The following is a 22,535-nucleotide window of genomic DNA, read 5'->3' as shown; positions in this document are numbered from 1 at the left end:
CACTACGACTCCTTCTAGACCATTTGAAGTCCTTTCAGTAGACACTGCAGGTCCACTGACAAGAACTGATAAAGGGAACAGGTATATTTTGACAATACAATGTAATTTAACTAAATATGTGGTACTTGTACCAGTACCTACAAAGGAAGCTGCAATATTAGCCAGAGCACTAGTATACAATTTTATCCTGATCTATGGATCATTCTTGGAAATTAGAACTGACCAAGGATCAGAGTATAATAATGAGGTTATGGAACGAATTTGTAAACTATTGGAAATAAAACAAAATTTTTCGACAGCATACCACCCACAGTCAATTGGAGCACTGGAGAGAAATCACAGATGTTTAAACGAATATCTGAGATGTTTCACCAATGCTCATCAAACAGATTGGGATGATTGGGTAAAATTTTATGAATTCACATTCAATACTACACCACACACCGAACATGGCTACACTCCTTATGAGTTAGTATTCGGCAAGAAAGCTAGGCTACCGCAAGATTCTAAAAATTTAAACTCAACAATTGAACCAATTTATAATCTTGATCAGTATGATGCCGAACTAAAATTTAGACTCCAAAACTCCAACCAAATAGCTAGAGATAGCTTGATTCAGAGTAAACAAAACCGACAAATTGCAGCAAATACAAATACAAACCCTATTTTATTAAGCGTAGGAGATAAAGTTTATATCACAAACGAAAATAGGAAGAAATTAGACCCTTTTACATCGGCCCATACGTAATAATTAAATCAGAAGAACCAAATTGTATAATCAAACATACGGTCACAAATAAACAGTCCAAAGTTCACAAAAATAGATTGATTAAAGCGTAAAAAGTTAGGAGCGTACATCACTTCATATTGAAATTATATATATTTTTTTATTCTTTTCGAATGGTTACACCATTCTCCTAAAGGGGGGAGGTGTAGCATACTAGCATATCATGTCAGGAAAATCCAACAATCAGCAATAAGGATAAACCCATTAGCATAAATTATCGAATACCTAATTAGCTACCATTATCTTGTCATTGTCATTTGTCTACGAAAAGTACTCTTTAGTACTCTTTACGGTTTTACCTAAAACAAACCCACTAACGGGTTTTGCCCAAAACATCACATTATAAACATCAACAATAAACGCCTTAACCTTAAGCACACTTCCAATGTCAGACACCACACCGTTATATTATTATTTTACCTACTCACGTGTTTGGGTCACGTACCTGAACGCAAGAAGACAATTGTAAACTAGTATTTAAGAAAGATACAATAAAGAAACGACGTTCATTTCTTACTCAAGTCAAATCCAGACGGACATGCTGTCCGATGTGTTGTGAATCTGTTCAAGTTATCACCACCCGTGCAGGAGCACACCTAACTTTTATCCTTTCGACCTTTTGTCCTTCGACCTTTTGACACAGATTCAAATGGGGCTAGGGAGAAAAGGTTGAAAGACATAAGGTCGAAAAGACAAAAAGTCGAAAGACAAAAGGTCAAAGGGACAAAAGGTCGAACGGGACAAAAGGTCGCAAGGACAAAAGGTCGAAGGGGACAAAAGGCCAAAAGGGAAAAAGGTCGAAAGAAACAAAAGATAAATAAGATCAAAATTACACAATTTTCAACAATTAATTGAAATTCATTCAGTGCGTACGAATAATGGATGGATGTTTGGGTATTTAAATATCAAATCGATCTGTCAAAATGGCGCACGCCGCACATTAAATACATCAATGCGCTCGACAGCGGCGTGCCATATTTTGGCAGATCGAAGTGACATTTAGAGAACCTTGATATCCATCTATTATTAATTAAAAATAGTGGAAAATAAAAGGGCAATTTTATTTGCCAACTGTATAGGACAACTCTGTCTCGCGCAATACAAGTTTTATTCATTACCAAAATCAACAATCTACTTTATCACTAATAAAACTATCGAGACATTCATAATATCGTTTCATAGCAATTTCTCCTTCATTGAAAATGGCCCATTCTTCTACTTTAGATGAGTGTTTTATTATTTCTGCTTGAAGTTAAATGCATAGCACAAACACCCAACTTGTTATCAACTTGTTCTTGATCGAAATTTTGTCTCTTTAGACGTTTTGTCCTTTTCGACTTTTTGTACCATTCGACCTTTTGTCTTTTTCGACCTTTTGTTCTTTTCGACCTTATGTCCCTTTCGAAGTTTTGTCTTTTCGACCTTTTGTCCTTTCGACCTTTTGTCCTTTCGACCTTTTGTCTTTGGGCCTTTTGTCCTTGGACCTTTTGTCCTTTCGACCTTATGTCTTTCGAATTTTTGTCATAGTTTCAGGAAAATGGGTCACCTTTGAATTCTACAATTAATATTGCTTTTACTTACAATATTACAGGCAAAATTTTTATGATTCAAAAAGATTTTAAAGTTTTTAATTAGCTAAGTTGAACTTAATTTTACAATAAAAACCCCAACTTAATTCACCGAATAGTGATACTGCCTTTCTCGCATTTAGCCAAGACACAAACCTTATACGGAGCTAATATAGTTCGATGAACCATTTTCTTAATAACTTCTAAACGCAACGGTTGATCGTTACCAAATTCAATAGTGATCAACCCTCTGTCGAATGCAACTTGTTGTAAGAAAATCGGTTAAAGATTACTATATGAAAAGTTGTCTAATGTTTTTCTTAGCTTTTGTGCATACACATACATACATACATACACACGGACAGACAGACATGTGCTCAGCTCGTCGAGCTGAGTCGATTGGTATATAACACTATGGGTCTCCGAGACTTCTATAAAAAGTTCATATTCGGAGTGAAATGATAGCCTTTCGGTACAACTTTGTTGTACGAGAAAGGCAAAAACACATAAATAAAGCCATTACAAACATTAAACAAAAAATATGTCCTACTGGTCTCCGAAAGATTAAGGGGGGTAGGGTAATGATAAAAAGAGATATTGAAGAAAAGCAAAAAAAAAACTCATCGGATGTGTTTAAGAATGTTTTGAAAATCCTCAATATATCGGAATTTTGTTTGGTTGCCTACACCAAATATTATTTTTGGGCGAAAAATCTGAGGGGGGAGAGAGTAGAAGCTTAAGTACTAGAACGCTAGTGGCACTGTAGTCATTTTTTATGTGTTATCGAATTTGACTTCAATAAGCTGAATTCTGATGCACCATGCTAGGGAATGTTTCGTTTGATCAACAACATCGGTTTGACATTTATAGCACTAGTACTTTGGCTACTAGGTAGATGCAAACTAGATGTTGGTCACGCGAACAGGAGCGACACTAGCAATCTCATACTTATGAATCAACTGGGGAGAGACATATTTTTTTCTAATTATTGTATCGGCCTAAAATCCTTTCATTCAAAAAATGTCTTATAAAAACAAGACGTCCGTATAATGCTTTCTTGAAGACAAAAACACATTAACACTATTATGTCCGAAGATAACCTCAAAATGATTGAATTCCATTTACATGTTCATGTTAGAATTTGGAACTTTCGATCAAATTCACCCATATTACATATTATTCTTTCACTATATTACCAAAAATGATTAAATTTTACACTGTTCAACGAGGTTTTATAGGAAGTGAGTTTCGCATAAGAAACATAACTGAAAAATATTTTAACTTGTCATTCGTACGTAAAATGAAAATTTATCCTCGAATCGAGTGACAACGAAGTAGAACCAAATTATTCTTCCTCGTTCCATTTTATTCTTGCTACAGCATAATCCCTGCAATAAAATGTAAACCTTGCTCAAAAACGGCACTTTACTCCGTGACCCATCTTGCTCTTGCTTACCCTACCTACATAGAAATCAAATTTTCTGTGGTATACATAAATGTAGCTGACAATTGCTTTGAACTACGATTCGATCGAGCCAGTCGAGCTCATACCTGCAAATCCAGCAATTCAATTTGCAATCTTTTTTAGCCCCAATCCATATCCACAAAGTATTTTGAGACAGATTGCGGGAAGAAGAGCTATGATATGGAAATTAATACGATCTCTTTGATCCGTACGAAAGCGATGCAGAACTCAAACTGTGAACAAGGGAGGCATGAGCAGAATGAGACGGAGACACGCCAAATTTGAACAGAATTCATGGATTCTGTTTGATATCGATGAAATTATGTTTTATTTTCACAGGTATAAGCTTGTTAGGGACGATGAAATGAAAAGTCGTTATGCAGAAAGACAATCCTCATATGATGATTATTTTGAACCGACAATTTAATATGAGTTCATGCCCAATGTTATAAAGAAAAACAAACGTTAGCTCGCGTATCACGTAATGACCTTTGATTTTATGCCCGGTGTCTGAGAATCTTAGTATACACAAGTTATTCGTGCTATTCAAGCTATGAAAATAAATCGCTCGGACACGTGCCATTCCAGACGGCGCATTTTCTGCAAATGGAGACGCATTATGCTTTACCGAGAACTCATTATCCACCCAGCACGGAAAAGTCGTTCATTTCGCTCGACTTACCTCGCAGATCTTACGGCTTCTCCCCGGTCGGTTGGTTTCCAGGTGAACGATTTATCCTGCAATCGAAGAGATAGAAATATATAAGCATCAATTGGAAATACGCGAATCACTAGTAGCGAACGATGGCTCTTCATCGGCTCAGTGGAATCAACAGGTCATTCGTGGAATTCCGCCAAGCAAACAAATTCGCTGAACAATTAATTTAATTAGCCGGTGATTTCTTTCTTCATCATAAGCTGTTCTTCTCCATAAGGCAAGAAAATAAAATAAAACAAGACAGTTGAACAGAAGAAATTTCAATTAGTTTGACCAACCATGACAGAACAGAAAAATTCGACAGAATGTGCCTTTTCTTTTCGATTCGGTCTATTGTTTCGCCGCTTCAATATGGGGAGGCGAGCCCCAAATTCCTGGATTGAAAAGTTTTGCAGTCTGCCTTCTGGCACAGACAAAATAAAAGAAGCATTTGCCCTCGTCTTTCTCGGAGTTTCATTTTCCATTTCTGCAAACAGAACCAAACATGAAAGGAAGGCGTAGAGACGAGGAATGATTCGCAAAACCGAGATACACATATCCACCGGACGTCAAATTGCAGATATTACCAGCTTATCTCTGGCCGGGTTTTTGATTTCAGTGATAGTTGCTAGCTACATCGCACTATGGGCGGAGGAATAAAATGAATTATTTTGAGCGTCATATGGTTTAAGAATTCTTCAAATTAATGCGGAATTTGGAAAACTATAATTTAGTGAGAAGCAAACTTGAAATGCTTTAATTGTAGTTAAGGAGAAAATAACTAGGGGAATGACGGCTTTGGCAGGTTTTGTTTAATTATTGGCAGGGTTTTTTTTATGTCTGACTATGCTCAAATTTGGTCTTTCGCATTCTTTGCATATTAATGAACATTGTGGCCAAATTTCATAAAATTTGGTCGGCAAAAACCCCCCTGCCAATAATAGAACAAAATCTGCCAAAGCCGTATTTCCACTATGTAAATCATGAGAAACTTTTTGAACGATGGAAATAAAAAATGTTTGGCGGTGAAAAAAACTGTTTGTACTATCGACACAAAAATCTTCGATTAAGGAAGCCTACATCTATCTGCTAGCGATGTTGGTTTGCATTAATTAGCCATCATGGAGTCAGTTCACGTTTAAGCTCCAATCTGAGAGACTGACAGAGAAAATCAAGGCCAGAGCATGAAACAATTAGAGATATCATTAACAATCAGTCATGTACTATGAAGCTATAGCTATGATGCACAAGCGTGTTCATTTTTAATTTGAACAAATGAAATATAAATTATTTCCATTTTATGAATACGTCAGACTAATCAGGTATAATCTCGCCCGATCACAAGGTTCTAAAGCACAGCCCTATACCGAACGTTAACTATACCGAAAAATCATTTCATGGTAACAAAACAATTTTGCCCAAACTGATTGAGGAATGTTTCACATCGTGCATCAACGTACGTAACCGTGGATAGGGTCCAATTGGGCAAGCTCCCGCAAATAATTGCTCTCTTGAAAGCTGCCAGAGGGCACAGGACGGCGGCGACGGGCATATCAAATCGATCGATCGGTTGGAATGTTTTTATTGTTCCTCTCGTTTGTGCTTCCCGGAACAACGCTTGCAATGCAATCCCGTGGACTGGGTCCGTTATTATTCGGATGGTCAACAACGGTGGTACCCAACCTACCAGTAGTGTCGGAAAAGCGCACATATGCACGACAGGCAGCTGCACCGGCGGAAGGTGGTTCAACCCCGAACCAAACCACCGACGACGTCGATTTTCACCTGTTCTGAACTGGAAGGCGAAAGGAAGGGGGTCATGTTTGCTCTGCTGTTCAGAACGTCGCCGTCGCTGGAGATGTTGGCTCGGTGTGTGATGGCAAATGCTAAGGGAAGAGAGCGTATAGAACTCAGGTGGAGGGAAATATTGATTAAAATGTCGGAATGTGTTTAACCCAGATAGAAGTTTCTGCTCTGGTCGGGTTGTGTTTGCATCCGAGCAAGGTGCACGAGATCGATAAAATGGAAAACAATTCAAATTTGATCAATTCAGCAAAAGAGCTTCGCTTGTGTCCGGTCTACAAGACTGGTAGGGTGAAGTAGTGTTGGGATGGCCGCTTTCCATCAGATAAGTTTTGTAAAAACAAGCACGTCTTTTGTCTACATGTCGCCAAGGGTATGTGTACCAGTTTTGGCGATTTAAGTGCCTAAATTCATGATCCCTGGAAAATGCATGCATTTCAAAAATAACTGCTCTTTTGCAGCAGAGTTTAAACATAATGCGTATATTTTCTATTGGAGCAGAAACAACCCTCAAGCCTAAACTTAGATTGGATATTGATGTTTGCATCTAGACTGATGCAAACTAGACACTAGATGAAAGCTGCATGGACAGGTGCCGAAATTCTATTCGTTCTGTCGGTTTGGACTCGAGATAAGGATCAAAGGAATTCTTCCGAGATCTCCATCCAGGAGATCTATATTAATTACATCAATACTAATTCTACGAAAACATTAATATCCAGAGTTATAGGTGAGAAACAGACACAGCATACAAATTAAATCAAAAGCACATCTGAGTCATACAAATAAAATAATTTCCAATTAAACTGCAGATGGATGGAATTCCGAAAATCTGAATTGATTATCGAAGAGTGGATTCAATTAATGTCAATATAAAACGAACAACTGCAAAATGGCCAGGCGATTGTTTATTAAATTAAACTAAACGAACTTCTCTGCAGCTACATGAAAAAATCCATTCCAGAATTTTGCAGCGAATATACATTTAAATCTAAACATGCAGCTTTTTCACTTTCACGACTTATGTTGAAACCTTCTTGGAATTAACTCAATACTTTACTGGAATTTAAATTGTATCTGCTTTTGTAATTCGTAAAATCATTGTGTTAATTCCTAGGTGTAAAACCCAGATTCAGATGGAGGCTTCCGAGCCTCTTGAAAGGAGGCTTCCGAGCCTCTTGAAAGGAGGCTTCCGAGCCTCTTGAAAGGAGGCTTCCGAGCCTCTTGAAAGGAGGCTTCCGAGCCTCTTGAAAGGAGGCTTCCGAGCCTCTTGAAAGGAGGCTTGAGGCCTCTTGAAAGGAGGCTTCCAGGCCTCTTGAAGGAGGCTCTGAGGCCTCTTGAAAGGAGGCTCTGAGGCCTCTTGAAGGAGGCTTGAGGCCTCTTGAAAGGAGGCTTCTGAGCCTCTTGAAGGAGGCTTCAGGCCTCTTGAAAGGAGGCTTCTGAGGCCTCTTGAAAGGAGGCTGAGGCCTCTTGAAGGAGGCTTGAGGCCTCTTGAAGGAGGCTTCCAGGCCTCTTGATAGAGGCTTCCAGGCCTCTTGAAGGAGGCTTCCAGGCCTCTTGAAGGAGGCTTGAGCCTCTTGGAAGGAGGCTTCCAGGCCTCTTGGAAGGAGGCTTCTGGAGCCTCTTGGAAGGAGGCTTCTGAGGCCTCTTGGAAGGAGGCTTCCAGGCCTCTTGGAAGGAGGCTTCTGAGCCTCTTGAAAGGAGGCTCTGAGCCTCTTGAAGGAGGCTTCCAGGCCTCTTGAAAGGAGGCTTCTGAGCCTCTTGAAGGAGGCTTCCGGGCCTCTTGAAAGGAGGCTTCCAGGCCTCTTGAAAGGAGGCTTGAGCCTCTTGAAAGGAGGCTTCTGAGCCTCTTGAAAGGAGGCTTGAGCCTCTTGAAAGGAGGCTTCCGGGCCTCTTGAAGGAGGCTTGGGCCTCTTGAAAGGAGGCTTGAGGCCTCTTGAAAGGAGGCTTCCAGGCCTCTTGAAAGGAGGCTTCCAGGCCTCTTGAAAGGAGGCTTCTGAGCCTCTTGAAAGGAGGCTTCTGAGCCTCTTGAAGGAGGCTCTGAGCCTCTTGAAAGGAGGCTCTGAGCCTCTTGAAGGAGGCTTCCGGGCCTCTTGAAAGGAGGCTTCTGAGCCTCTTGAAAGGAGGCCTGAGCCTCTTGAAAGGAGGCTTCCAGGCCTCTTGAAAGAGGCTCTGAGGCCTCTTGAAGGAGGCTTCTGAGCCTCTTGAAAGGAGGCTCTGAGCCTCTTGAAAGGGAGGCTTCCAGGCCTCTTGAAAGGAGGCTGAGGCCTCTTGAAGGAGGCTTCGAGCCTCTTGAAAGGAGGCTTCCAGGCCTCTTGGAAGGAGGCTTCCAGGCCTCTTGAAGGGAGGCTTCTGAGCCTCTTGAAGGAGGCTTCCAGGCCTCTTGAAAGGAGGCTGAGGCCTCTTGAAGGAGGCTTCCAGGCCTCTTGAAAGGAGGCTTCCGGGCCTCTTGAAAGGAGGCTTCTGGGCCTCTTGAAGGAGGCTTTGAGCCTCTTGAAAGGAGGCCTGAGCCTCTTGAAAGGAGGCTTCCAGGCCTCTTGAAAGGAGGCTGAGGCCTCTTGAAAGGAGGCTTCTGAGCCTCTTGAAAGGAGGCTCTGAGGCCTCTTGAAAGGAGGCTTCTGAGCCTCTTGAAAGGAGGCTTCCTGAGGCCTCTTGAAGGAGGCTTCCAGGCCTCTTGAAAGGAGGCCTGAGCCTCTTGAAAGGAGGCTTCCAGGCCTCTTGAAGGAGGCTTCCAGGCCTCTTGAAAGGAGGCTTCTGAGCCTCTTGAAGGAGGCTGAGGCCTCTTGAAAGGAGGCTTCTGAGCCTCTTGAAAGGAGGCTTCCTGAGCCTCTTGAAGGAGGCTGGAGGCCTCTTGAAAGGAGGCTTCCGGGCCTCTTGGAGGAGGCTTCCAGGCCTCTTGAAGGAGGCTTCCGGGCCTCTTGGAAGGAGGCTTCCAGCCTCTTGAAGGAGGCTCTGAGCCTCTTGAAGGAGGCTCTGAGCCTCTTGAAAGGAGGCTTCTGAGCCTCTTGAAGGAGGCTTCCAGGCCTCTTGAAAGGAGGCTTCTGAGCCTCTTGAAAGGAGGCTTCCAGGCCTCTTGAAGGAGGCTCTGAGGCCTCTTGAAAGGAGGCTTCTGAGCCTCTTGAAAGGAGGCTTCTGAGGCCTCTTGAAAGGAGGCTTCTGAGCCTCTTGAAAGGAGGCTTCTGAGCCTCTTGAAAGGAGGCTCTGAGCCTCTTGAAAGGAGGCTTCCGGGCCTCTTGAAGGAGGCTTCCAGGCCTCTTGAAAGGAGGCTCTGAGCCTCTTGAAAGGAGGCTTCTGAGCCTCTTGAAAGGAGGCTTCTGAGCCTCTTGAAAGGAGGCCTGAGCCTCTTGAAAGGAGGCTCTGAGGCCTCTTGAAAGGAGGCTTCCTGAGCCTCTTGAAGGAGGCTGGGCCTCTTGAAAGGAGGCTGGGCCTCTTGAAGGAGGCTGGGCCTCTTGAAAGGAGGCTGAGCCTCTTGAAAGGAGGCTTCCGAGCCTCTTGAAAGGAGGCTTCCAGGCCTCTTGAAAGGAGGCTTGAGCCTCTTGAAAGGAGGCTCTGAGCCTCTTGAAAGGAGGCTGAGCCTCTTGAAAGGAGGCTTCCTGAGCCTCTTGAAAGGAGGCTTGAGCCAGGCCTCTTGAAAGGAGGCTTCTGAGCCTCTTGAAAGGAGGCTTCCGGAGCCTCTTGAAGGAGGCTTCCAGGCCTCTTGAAAGGAGGCTGGAGCCTCTTGAAGGAGGCTTCCGGGCCTCTTGAAGGAGGCTTCCGAGGCCTCTTGAAAGGAGGCTTCGGGCCTCTTGAAGGGAGGCTTCCGGGCCTCTTGAAAGGAGGCCTGAGCCTCTTGAAGGAGGCTGGGGCCTCTTGAAGGAGGCTGGGCCTCTTGAAGGAGGCTTCCAGGCCTCTTGAAAGGAGGCTGAGGCCTCTTGAAGGAGGCTGGAGCCTCTTGAAGGAGGCTCTGAGCCTCTTGAAAGGAGGCTTGAGGCCTCTTGAAGGAGGCTGAGCCTCTTGAAAGGAGGCTGAGCCTCTTGAAAGGAGGCTTGAGCCTCTTGAAGGAGGCTTCCGAGGCCTCTTGAAAGGAGGCTTCCGGGCCTCTTGAAAGGAGGCTTCTGAGCCTCTTGAAGGAGGCTTCTGAGGCCTCTTGAAGGAGGCTTCTGAGGCCTCTTGAAAGGGAGGCTGGGGCCTCTTGAAGGGAGGCTGGGGCCTCTTGAAAGGAGGCTGAGCCTCTTGAAAGGAGGCTGAGGCCTCTTGAAGGAGGCTGGGCCTCTTGAAGGAGGCTTCCAGGCCTCTTGAAAGGAGGCTTCCAGGCCTCTTGAAGGAGGCTCTGAGCCTCTTGAAAGGAGGCTTTGAGCCTCTTGAAAGGAGGCTCTGAGCCTCTGAAAGGAGGCTGAGCCTCTTGAAAGGAGGCTTCTGAGCCTCTTGAAAGGAGGCTTCTGAGCCTCTTGAAAGGAGGCTCTGAGGCTCTTGAAAGGAGGCTTCTGAGCCTCTTGAAAGGAGGCTTGAGCCTCTTGAAAGGAGGCTGAGGCCTCTTGAAGGAGGCCGAGCCTCTTGAAAGGAGGCTGAGCCTCTTGAAAGGAGGCTTCTGAGCCTCTTGAAAGGAGGCTCTGGGCCTCTTGAAAGGAGGCCTGAGCCTCTTGAAAGGAGGCTTCTGAGCCTCTTGAAAGGAGGCTTCCAGGCCTCTTGAAAGGAGGCTCTGAGCCTCTTGAAAGGAGGCCTGAGCCTCTTGAAGGAGGCTTCCAGGCCTCTTGAAAGGAGGCTCTGAGCCTCTTGAAAGGAGGCTTCTGAGGCCTCTTGAAAGGAGGCTTCTGAGCCTCTTGAAAGGAGGCTTCCGAGCCTCTTGAAGGAGGCTTCTGAGCCTCTTGAAAGGAGGCTTCTGAGCCTCTTGAAAGGAGGCTCTGAGCCTCTTGAAAGGAGGCTCTGAGCCTCTTGAAAGGAGGCCTGAGCCTCTTGAAAGGAGGCTTCTGAGCCTCTTGAAAGGAGGCTCTGAGCCTCTTGAAAGGAGGCTTCTGAGCCTCTTGAAAGGAGGCTTCTGAGCCTCTTGAAAGGAGGCTTGAGCCTCTTGAAAGGAGGCTCTGAGCCTCTTGAAAGGAGGCCTGAGCCTCTTGAAAGGAGGCTTCCAGGCCTCTTGAAAGGAGGCTTGAGCCTCTTGAAGGAGGCTTCTGAGCCTCTTGAAAGGAGGCTTCCAGGCCTCTTGAAAGGAGGCTGAGCCTCTTGAAGGAGGCTGAGGCCTCTTGAAGGAGGCTTGAGGCCTCTTGAAAGGAGGCTTGAGGCCTCTTGAAAGGAGGCTTGAGCCTCTTGAAGGAGGCTTCCAGGCCTCTTGAAAGGAGGCTGGAGCCTCTTGAAAGGAGGCTTCTGAGCCTCTTGAAGGAGGCTTCCAGGCCTCTTGAAAGGAGGCTTGAGCCTCTTGAAAGGAGGCTTGGGCCTCTTGAAAGGAGGCTTCCAGGCCTCTTGAAAGGAGGCTTCTGAGCCTCTTGAAAGGAGGCTTCTGAGGCCTCTTGAAAGGAGGCTTGAGCCTCTTGAAAGGAGGCTTCCAGGCCTCTTGAAAGGAGGCTTCTGAGCCTCTTGAAGGAGGCTTCCAGGCCTCTTGAAAGGAGGCTCTGAGCCTCTTGAAAGGAGGCTTCTGAGCCTCTTGAAAGGAGGCTCTGAGCCTCTTGAAAGGAGGCTTCTGAGCCTCTTGAAAGGAGGCTTCCGGGCCTCTTGAAAGGAGGCTTGAGGCCTCTTGAAAGGAGGCTTGAGCCTCTTGAAAGGGAGGCTTCCTGAGCCTCTTGAAAGGAGGCTTCTGAGCCTCTTGAAAGGAGGCTTCTGAGCCTCTTGAAAGGAGGCCTGAGCCTCTTGAAAGGAGGCTTCCTGAGCCTCTTGAAAGGAGGCTCTGAGCCTCTTGAAAGGAGGCTTCTGAGCCTCTTGAAAGGAGGCTCTGAGCCTCTTGAAAGGAGGCTTCTGAGCCTCTTGAAAGGAGGCTTCTGAGCCTCTTGAAAGGAGGCTTCCAGGCCTCTTGAAGGAGGCTTCCAGGCCTCTTGAAAGGAGGCTCTGAGCCTCTTGAAAGGAGGCTTCTGAGCCTCTTGAAAGGAGGCTTCCGAGCCTCTTGAAAGGAGGCCTGAGCCTCTTGAAAGGAGGCTTCCAGGCCTCTTGAAGGAGGCTCTGAGCCTCTTGAAAGGAGGCTTCCTGAGCCTCTTGAAAGGAGGCTCTGAGCCTCTTGAAAGGAGGCTTCTGAGGCCCTCTTGAAGGAGGCTTCCTGAGCCTCTTGAAAGGAGGCCTGGGCCTCTTGAAGGAGGCTTCCAGGCCTCTTGAAGGAGGCCTGAGCCTCTTGAAAGGAGGCCTGAGCCTCTTGAAAGGAGGCTCTGAGCCTCTTGAAGGGAGGCTTTGGGCCTCTTGAAGGAGGCTGGGGCCTCTTGAAGGAGGCTTCCGGGCCTCTTGAAGGAGGCTTCTGAGCCTCTTGAAAGGAGGCTTTGAGGCCTCTTGAAAGGAGGCTTCTGAGGCCCTCTTGAAAGGAGGCTCTGAGCCTCTTGAAAGGAGGCTTGGGCCTCTTGAAGGAGGCTTCTGAGGCCTCTTGAAGGAGGCTGAGGCCTCTTGAAGGAGGCTGGGCCTCTTGAAGGAGGCTGAGCCTCTTGAAAGGAGGCTGGGCCTCTTGAAAGGAGGCTTCCAGGCCTCTTGAAAGGAGGCTTCCAGGCCTCTTGAAGGAGGCTTGAGCCTCTTGAAGGAGGCTTCCAGGCCTCTTGAAAGGAGGCTTCTGAGCCTCTTGAAAGGAGGCTTCCAGGCCTCTTGAAAGGAGGCTTCCAGGCCTCTTGAAAGGAGGCTTGAGCCTCTTGAAAGGAGGCTTGAGGCCTCTTGAAAGGAGGCTCTGAGCCTCTTGAAAGGAGGCTTGAGCCTCTTGAAAGGAGGCTGAGGCCTCTTGAAAGGAGGCTTCGGGCCTCTTGAAGGAGGCTTCTGAGCCTCTTGAAGGAGGCTTCGAGCCTCTTGAAGGGAGGCTGGGCCTCTTGAAAGGAGGCTTGAGGGCCTCTTGAAGGAGGCTTCCAGGCCTCTTGAAAGGAGGCTTTGAGCGTCTTGAAGGGAGGCTTCTGAGCCTCTTGAAGGAGGCTGGAGCCTCTTGAAGGAGGCTTCTGAGCCTCTTGAAAGGAGGCTTCCTGAGGCCTCTTGAAGGAGGCTGGAGCCTCTTGAAGGGAGGCTTGAGCCTCTTGAAGGAGGCTTCTGAGCCTCTTGAAAGGAGGCTTCTGAGCCTCTTGAAGGAGGCTTGAGGCCTCTTGAAAGGAGGCTTCAGGCCTCTTGAAGGAGGCTTCCAGGCCTCTTGAAGGAGGCTTGAGCCTCTTGAAAGGAGGCTTGAGCCTCTTGAAAGGAGGCTTCTGAGCCTCTTGAAGGAGGCTGGGGCCTCTTGAAGGGCTGGCCTCTTGAAAGGAGGCTTCTGAGCCTCTTGAAGGAGGCTTGAGCCTCTTGAAAGGAGGCTTCTGGGCCTCTTGAAGGAGGCTTCCAGGCCTCTTGAAAGGAGGCTCTGAGGCCTCTTGAAGGAGGCTCTGAGCCTCTTGAAAGGAGGCTCTGGGCCTCTTGAAGGAGGCTTCTGAGGCCTCTTGAAGGAGGCTGGGAGGCCTCTTGAAGGAGGCTTCCAGGCCTCTTGAAGGAGGCTTTGAGCCTCTTGAAGGAGGCTTGAGCCTCTTGAAAGGAGGCTTGAGGCCTCTTGAAAGGAGGCTTCTGAGCCTCTTGAAGGAGGCTTCCGGGCCTCTTGAAAGGAGGCTCTGGAGCCTCTTGAAAGGGAGGCTTCTGAGCCTCTTGAAAGGAGGCTTCCTGAGCCTCTTGAAGGAGGCTGAGCCTCTTGAAAGGAGGCTAGGAGCCTCTTGAAAGGAGGCTTCCGAGCCTCTTGAAGGAGGCTGAGGCCTCTTGAAAGGGAGGCTTCCAGAGCCTCTTGAAAGGAGGCTTCCGGGCCTCTTGAAGGGAGGCTTCCAGGCCTCTTGAAGGAGGCTGAGCCTCTTGAAAGGAGGCTTCCGGGCCTCTTGAAGGAGGCAGAGCCTCTTGAAAGGAGGCTTCCGAGCCTCTTGAAAGGAGGCTTCCAGGCCTCTTGAAGGAGGCTTCTGGGGCCTCTTGAAGGAGGCTTCCAGGCCTCTTGAAGGAGGCTGGAGCCTCTTGAAAGGAGGCTCTGAGCCTCTTGAAGGAGGCTTCCGAGCCTCTTGAAAGGAGGCCTGAGCCTCTTGAAAGGAGGCTTCCAGGCCTCTTGAAGGAGGCTTCCGGGCCTCTTGAAGGAGGCTTCTGAGGCCTCTTGAAAGGAGGCTGGAGCCTCTTGAAAGGAGGCCTGAGCCTCTTGAAAGGGAGGCCTGAGCCTCTTGAAAGGAGGCTTCCAGGCCTCTTGAAGGAGGCTTCTGAGGCCTCTTGAAGGAGGCTTCTGAGCCTCTTGAAGGAGGCTGAGCCTCTTGAAAGGAGGCTTCCAGGCCTCTTGAAAGGAGGCTCTGAGCCTCTTGAAAGGAGGCTGAGCTCTTGAAGGAGGCTTCCAGGGCCTCTTGAAAGGAGGCTTCCGGGCCTCTTGAAGGAGGCTTGAGGCCTCTTGAAGGAGGCTTCCTGAGCCTCTTGAAAGGAGGCTTCTGAGGCCTCTTGAAGGAGGCTTCAGGGCCTCTTGAAGGAGGCTTCCTGAGCCTCTTGAAGGAGGCTTCCGGGCCTCTTGAAGGAGGCTGGGGCCTCTTGAAGGAGGCTTCCAGGCCTCTTGAAGGAGGCTGGGGCCTCTTGAAGGAGGCTGGAGCCTCTTGAAGGAGGCCTGAGCCTCTTGAAAGGAGGCTTCTGAGCCTCTTGAAAGGAGGCTTCTGAGGCCTCTTGAAGGAGGCTGGGGCCTCTTGAAAGGAGGCTCTGAGGCCTCTTGAAAGGAGGCTTCCAGGCCTCTTGAAGGAGGCTTCTGGGCCTCTTGAAAGGAGGCTGAGCCTCTTGAAAGGAGGCTTGAGGCCTCTTGAAAGGAGGCTTCCGAGGCCTCTTGAAGGAGGCCTGAGCCTCTTGAAAGGGAGGCTTCTGAGCCTCTTGAAAGGAGGCTTCCAGGCCTCTTGAAGGAGGCTTGAGGCCTCTTGAAGGAGGCTTCCGGGGCCTCTTGAAAGGAGGCTTCCAGGCCTCTTGAAGGAGGCTTCCAGGCCTCTTGAAGGAGGCTGGGCCTCTTGAAGGAGGCTTCCAGGCCTCTTGAAGGAGGCCTGAGGCCTCTTGAAGGAGGCTTCTGAAGGCCTCTTGAAGGAGGCTTCCAGGCCTCTTGAAAGGAGGCTGAGCCTCTTGAAAGGAGGCCTGAGGCCTCTTGAAAGGAGGCCCTGAGCCTCTTGAAGGAGGCTTGAGGCCTCTTGAAAGGAGGCTTCGAGGCCTCTTGAAGGAGGCTGAGCCTCTTGAAAGGAGGCTTCCGAGCCTCTTGAAAGGAGGCTGAGCCTCTTGAAAGGAGGCTTCTGAGCCTCTTGAAGGAGGCTTCCAGGCCTCTTGAAAGGAGGCTTCCGGGCCTCTTGAAGGAGGCTGAGCCTCTTGAAAGGAGGCTGAGCCTCTTGAAGGAGGCTTCCAGGCCTCTTGAAAGGAGGCCTGAGCCTCTTGAAAGGAGGCTTCCGAGCCTCTTGAAAGGGAGGCTGAGCCTCTTGAAAGGAGGCTGAGCCTCTTGAAGGAGGAGGCTCTGAGCCTCTTGAAAGGAGGCTTCCGAGCCTCTTGAAAGGAGGCTTCCAGCCTCTTGAAAGGAGGCTTCCAAAGGAGGCCTGAGACCTGTGCGCCGCCGCGCCGCCGCCGCCGCCGGTGGTTTTACTCACGCCGCCGCCGCCGACGATTTTGGGTCGGCGCGCCGCCGATCATAATTTTGCCACGCCGGTGACTAATCGCAATAAAAAAATCAATTAACTTAAGTCGAGTCGAGTAAAGTACAAGACACTGGAGATGGCCTTACAGTTGAAGACGAAATACATATCTGTAAAGCAATACAACGTGGTGGAATTAATTGGAATAGTACTAAACTCGTCTTATGATAGTTCATAAATGGTGAAAAGGTGGAAATCGTCAGAATTCAATTTCAAATCTACCTTATGAGATGGTGTCTCTAAGTCAGTGTGGTGAAATACATTGTCTGCTGGATCAAGAAATATGTTGGTTGATTAGTTTATGAGTTTGCATGCGGCTTTATCTAGTGGGTTTCGTCTACCAAGCAGAATAACACATAAAATGTTCAACTGATCTTTGGAATTCGTCTAAGCCAGGCCTTGGATTTGGCATTCAGTCGGGCACCTAAACCTGTAGGTGACTCGCAAATTATGTTTGATGTGGCTTTTGTGATGGCTTAGATACATGCCCAAAGCACCCCCATTCTTATAGAATCTGGCATTTGTGCAGTTAATTTATTGCAGTTCAGGAATTTCAAGGTAAGCTAGCACATTAATTATCTTGCCAATATTTTTTTAATTAAAATCAACCAGGCCACTTATTTAATCAGTTTTCTTTCTTTTTGATTTGTGTTATGAGCACAGTTGATTTATTTGAGAAACCAAATCAGCAAAATAATTAAATCCCTACTGTGAATGATTTTCTAGCTTTTTGTCCAATATAACTATTTATTTTGAAATCAATGTTTGAATATTATTGACAAAACCATTTGGTATATATCATTGTACATTCCTCCAAAGTTTTATAAAAAACCTAAGAAAATTACTTTAGGAATTCTTGTTTCTCCGAAAATTCCTTCAGAATTTCCATTACGATTTTTTCAGAACATCTTTTCGAATTTCTTTAGGAAATTCCTATGGAATGTATACGAAAAATGTTTCAGGAATTCCTACGAAAAGGAATTCCTCTGGAAATTCTATAAAGAATTTCTTCGGAAATTATTTATCAACACTTTTTTAAGCAATTCCTTCGGAAATTTCTTTAAGAATTGCTTTGGAAATTCCTCCTTATGATTTATTTCAGCAATTATTCCATGAATTTATTAAATCAGAAATTTTCTCAAGGAACTTCTTCCAGCAATTCCTTTAAAACATTCTTCGGGAATCCTTTCAGAACTTTCTGCAGGAATTCCTTCGAAAATGCTTTCAAGAGTTAATTCCGAGATTCTTTCAGTAATACCTTGGTAATTTTTTAGTGTTTGTTGTTTATTTTTTTGTTTTACTCTTTCGAAAATTCAATTAGTAAATCCATCGAAAACTATTTCATTCTCTAATTATTTTTCATTTCCGGAAAGAAATTCCGAAAGAATTTCTGAAGAAATCTACGAGGGAATCTTGGAGGCTTTTCGAAGAAACTTTTAAAGAAATCTATGGAGAAATATCAAAAGGAATTCTTGGGGGATTTAAAAAAAAATAGATTAAAAAAAAATCGTGAGGAGTTCTCAAATGAATTTTTGGAGGAGTTTTTGAATAAATTCCTGGAGGGTGTACGAGTTTCCAATCGATTTTCAAAAATTATTCCCGTTGGAACTGCTAAAAAAGGGTTTGAAGACTTCCCCAAAGAATTCCTAAAGGAATTTACAGAGAAATCCATAAAGAAATGTCTGAGGGTGTTTTTGAAGGAATTTATGAAACAGAATTTTAGAGGAAATGCCTACTGGTATGTCTGAAATAATTTCTAGATAAATCCAGGAATTCCTTTGGATTTTTTCTTAGAAATCGTTTTGCAGTTTCCCTGGGAATTTGCATCAGGGAGTCCTACAAAAACTCTTCCGGAAAAGAATTCCAGAAAGTCTTTCGGATTCTTTCGGATATTCCTTGGAATTTCTCTCAGGAATTAGTTCGGAAATTCATCCACGCATTCTTTCAAAAAATTGTTAAGGAAAACCTTGGGAAAATCGTTGAGATATTCATCCGAAAATTTCGAATTTCTTCTAAGAACTTCTTTGGTATACCTTGCAAAGTTGTAGGACAAAATTTCCTTAAGAATTCTTGAACAACTTCCAGAAAGAATATCCAAGAAACTCCTGAAGAATTTTTCAAAGTAGCTCCTGAAGGAACTTCTGATAGTCTTAGATTTCTCCGCAAATTCCTTTGGACATTTCGTCAAGTTTTCGTTCAGAAACACGGATACACCTTCTGAAAATCCTTCACAAATTATTTTTGAAATCTCTACGGAAAATGTTTGAGGAGTTCCTTAGGAAATTGTTTCAGAATTTCTCCAAATCTTTCTAAAAACTCCTACAGAAATTCAATTACGGATTACTTTGGAAATTTCATCAAGTTTTGAAAATTTGCTTAGGAATTTATTCGAAAATTAATTGGGAAATTCCAGCGAAAGAACCTTTTTGGATTTTTTTTTTAAATTTCTCTAGGGGTTCCTGAGCAAGCTCCTTGTCATTTTTTCCTGAAATTACCTTAGGGATTCTTTCAAATCTTCCTTAAGCAATTTCTAGAAAAAAAATTCCGGATAATCCTTTGAAAATTCTTCCAGTAAATTCTTTGGTTACTTTAGGAAGCTACGCTACCTACAGACACTGACAAAACTACCTCTGTAAGGGGAAGGGTCGTTTGGACGAACGGGTCATTTGACTGAACGGGTCATTTGGCCGAACGTGTCATGTGGCCGAAAGGGTCATATGGGTCATATTTTCTATTCAGCCAAATTACTCCTTCGGCCAAACGACCTTTTCGGCCAAAATACCTTTTCGGCCAAATGACCCTTTCGGCTAAATGACCCTTTCGGTCTAAAGACCCGTTTGGCCAAATGACCCTTTCGGCCAAGTGACCCTTTCTGCCAAACGACCCTTTCAGCCAAACGACCCTTTCGTCCAAATGACTTTCGGCCTAATGGTCTGTTCGGCAAAATGGTCTGTTCGGCAAGATGGTATATTCTACCAAATGACATTGGTAAAAAGATGCAAACTACCGTCATCGGGGGTGACAATGGGTCTGGAGGTGAGAATGGGTCATCGCTCTCACCGGCAGCCTGGAGGTCGTAGAGCAAAATCCTTCAAAAAGGTTTCTTATATTTTAGTCTTCTTGCCCTCAGACACATTCAATCCATTCTACAATGTACCAGAATAGATATAGGTAAATTTAGAATGAAATTTTTGGACATTTTCCTCAGGAATTCCCTCACGACATTCTCTATTTCTTTTGTTTTTTTAGGGTCCCCTCAGATATTCATTCAAAGCTCTATATCAAATTTATTCGGAAATTTATTTGAAATTCTGTTAGGAATTATTTACGTCTGTGAGGATTTTTTTCGAAATTTTCCTGAAAGGTTCCTACTGATTTTTCTTTGGGAATTCCTTCAGTTCCCAAAGTTCTTCCGGAAATTTCTTCAAAAATGTTACCGGATTGCCTTCATAAACTTGTTCCAACATCACTTCAGGAAATCCTTTGGTAATTCCTTTGGAAAACTTTTTTTAGGATTTCCATCGGAAATTAGTTCATTGTTGAATAAATTTCCGAATGAATTCCTGCATGATGAGCTTTACCATAGGAATTACCAAATTTCTGTAGGAATTCTCATGGAATTTTACGAAGGAATTCCTTATGAACTTTTATAAGAAATATCTGTAGAAAATTCCTTAAATAAATTCTAGTTTCCTCCAGAAATTTCTTCAGGAACTACACCAAGAACTTTTTTGGCATATTTAACCAAATTTCAGGAAAAATATTAAATTTGGTTGGTCATCCCCAGTCTTACTCAGCTAGTATTTATTTTTATTTATGTTGATCATAACATTTTAACATAAATAACATTTTAAAATCAGGTACTGATTAGTGTCGCTTGCAATTGACTATTTTGAATGTGCTGCGTAATGATCGGCATATGTAGAATATTGCAATTTTAATCCACTGAAGTCGATTTTTATACGGGCGATTCCTACAGTGTGAATCAAAATCGCATGACTCCAAAAACGCACATTAAAATTTATTTTTCCAGTCATTGATTTTTTCATCCACGCCGGTTCACGCCGCCGCCGCCGCCGCCGATAAAAGTCAACGGCGCGCCGCCGTGACGCCGCCGCCGCCGGGGCAAAAGTGACCATCACGCCGCCGCCGCCGATTATATGACCGGCGCACAGGTCTAAATCCGAGCCTCTTGAAAGGAGGCTTCCGAGCCTCTTGAAAGGAGGCTTCCGAGCCTCTTGAAAGGAGGCTTCCGAGCCTCTTGAAAGGAGGCTTCCGAGCCTCTTGAAAGGAGGCCTGAGCCTCTTGAAAGGAGGCTTCCAGGCCTCTTGAAAGGAGGCTTGAGCCTCTTGAAAGGAGGCTTCCGAGCCTCTTGAAAGGAGGCTTCCTGAGCCTCTTGAAAGGAGGCTGAGCCTCTTGAAAGGAGGCTTCGAGCCTCTTGAAAGGAGGCTTCCAGGCCTCTTGAAAGGAGGCTTCCGAGCCTCTTGAAAGGAGGCTTCTGAGCCTCTTGAAAGGAGGCTTGAGCCTCTTGAAGGAGGCTTCCAGGCCTCTTGAAAGGAGGCTTGAGCCTCTTGAAAGGAGGCTTCAAGCCTCTTGAAAGAAGGCTGAGCCTCTTGAAAGGAGGCTTCTGAGCTCTTGGAAAGGAGGCATCTGAGCCTCTTGAAAGGAGGCTGGAGGCCTCTTGAAAGGAGGCTTCTGAGCCTCTTGAAAGGAGGCTTCCAGGCCTCTTGAAGGAGGCTCTGAGCCTCTTGATAGAAGGCTTCTGAGCCTCTTGAAAGGAGGCTTCCAGGCCTCTTGAAAGGAGGCTTCCAGGCCTCTTGAAAGGAGGCCTGAGCCTCTTGGAAGGAGGCTTGAGCCTCTTGAAGGAGGCTTCTGAGCCTCTTGAAAGGAGGCTTCCGAGCCTCTTGAAAGGAGGCTTCCGGGCCTCTTGAAAGGAGGCTTCTGAGCCTTTGAAAGGAGGCTTCTGAGCCTCTTGAAAGGAGGCTTCTGAGCCTCTTGAAAGGAGGCTCTGAGCCTCTTGAAGGAGGCTTCCAGCCTCTTGAAAGGAGGCTCTGGGCCTCTTGAAAGGAGGCTTCCGAGCCTCTTGAAAGGAGGCTTCCGAGCCTCTTGAAAGGAGGCTTCCGAGCCTCTTGAAAGGAGGCTTCCGAGCCTCTTGAAAGGAGGCTTCCAAGCATCTTGAAAGGAGGCTTCCGAGCCTCTTGAAAGGAGGCTTCCGAGCCTCTTGAAAGGAGGCTTCCGAGCCTCTTGAAAGGAGGCTTCCGAGCCTCTTGAAAGGAGGCTTCCGAGCCTCTTGAAAGGAGGCTTCCGAGCCTCTTGAAAGGAGGCTTCCGAGCCTCTTGAAAGGAGGCTTCCGAGCCTCTTGAAAGGAGGCTTCCGAGTCTCTTGAAAGGAGGCTTCTTAGTCAGATTACGGCAGATAAGAAGTAATTTATTACAAATTAAATTATTTATTAATAAATAATTCAATGATTTCAGGCTCCTCACCGTTGCAGTCGCCCACACATCCTTGCCTTTGGTTAATATTTTCAATGAATATAAGTTATCAAACTATTCTCCATTATTCATCCCAGCTCGATTTTTTGCACCTGACAGGTATTATAAGTAAAGAAATTCGCCATGAATGCGATGTGTAGCTTAAAAATGTAACAAATGTGTCAGATTATGACAGCTCACAAATGAAACTTCTCCCGAAAGGGAACATATCCAAACCATAGTAATAACGTTATATACAACCGCAAAGCAATGATCTATCCACACAAAGCCTTCCATGTCTTTGATGACGAGAGTTGTTGTTTTAAGAAACAAACCTTCTCCAACGTAACAATATTTTCAACACCAACAGTTATCACCTATGAGGTTTCTAAGCCAAGGTAGCAAGGTATTCAAGGTATTCTGCATTCGTGTATCTCAAAGACCTGGCTCGCACGATGGTACTTTTATTCCCAGGAAAGACATGAAAATTTTCTTGACCGAAATTTACTAAAAATGTTTATCGAATCGTAAATGCATCTTTTTGGAAAGTTGTCTAATATACGAACCCGATGCACACAAAACCTCATTTAAAAATGTTTATTTAAACTACACTATAACTCGGGAAAATCGGTATTCTAAGCCATTCAGTTCAGTTCGGTTTACGAGAAGGATACAACACATAAGTGAAAATAGAAATTCACTTTCCGATTTTTGCAACCAACCAGAAGTTTCTCTTTCCGAAACACTGTTCAAGTCAAGTAAAGGATTCGTACCTTTGAGCATACGATGGATGGCAGCTTAGCAGTGAAAAGTTCGTCTGATGGGGAAGTATAAACTAGATGTTGCCAAAGTACTAACTCTTCGTCTGTTAGACAGGTTGAATGTTGTTCGTTAGTGGAGGTGGGGTGTCGTTTAAAACTGTGCTTATGACCCAAGTTCACAGCAGTACTTCTGCAGCTATTAATCTGTGGGAAAAATGA

General features: G+C 45.4%; 1 protein-coding gene across 11 annotated transcripts in view; it reads right to left on the bottom strand.

Annotated features, from left to right (window-relative positions):
• LOC134219152 (high affinity cGMP-specific 3',5'-cyclic phosphodiesterase 9A) overlaps positions 1-22,535 on the bottom strand; it is a 782,997-nt gene that overhangs the window by 391,234 nt on the left and 369,228 nt on the right. For all 11 annotated transcript variants that reach the window (XM_062697847.1, XM_062697854.1, XM_062697852.1 and 8 more), the window contains one exon: positions 4,503-4,558. The gene's annotated coding sequence lies outside the window, so the exon portion shown is untranslated. The remainder of the gene's footprint in view (positions 1-4,502; positions 4,559-22,535) is intronic.

Source organism: Armigeres subalbatus, chromosome 3 (genome assembly GCF_024139115.2).
Source record: "Armigeres subalbatus isolate Guangzhou_Male chromosome 3, GZ_Asu_2, whole genome shotgun sequence".
Lineage (NCBI taxonomy): Eukaryota > Metazoa > Arthropoda > Insecta > Diptera > Culicidae > Armigeres > Armigeres subalbatus.
This window is presented reverse-complemented; position numbering and strand designations above follow the sequence as displayed.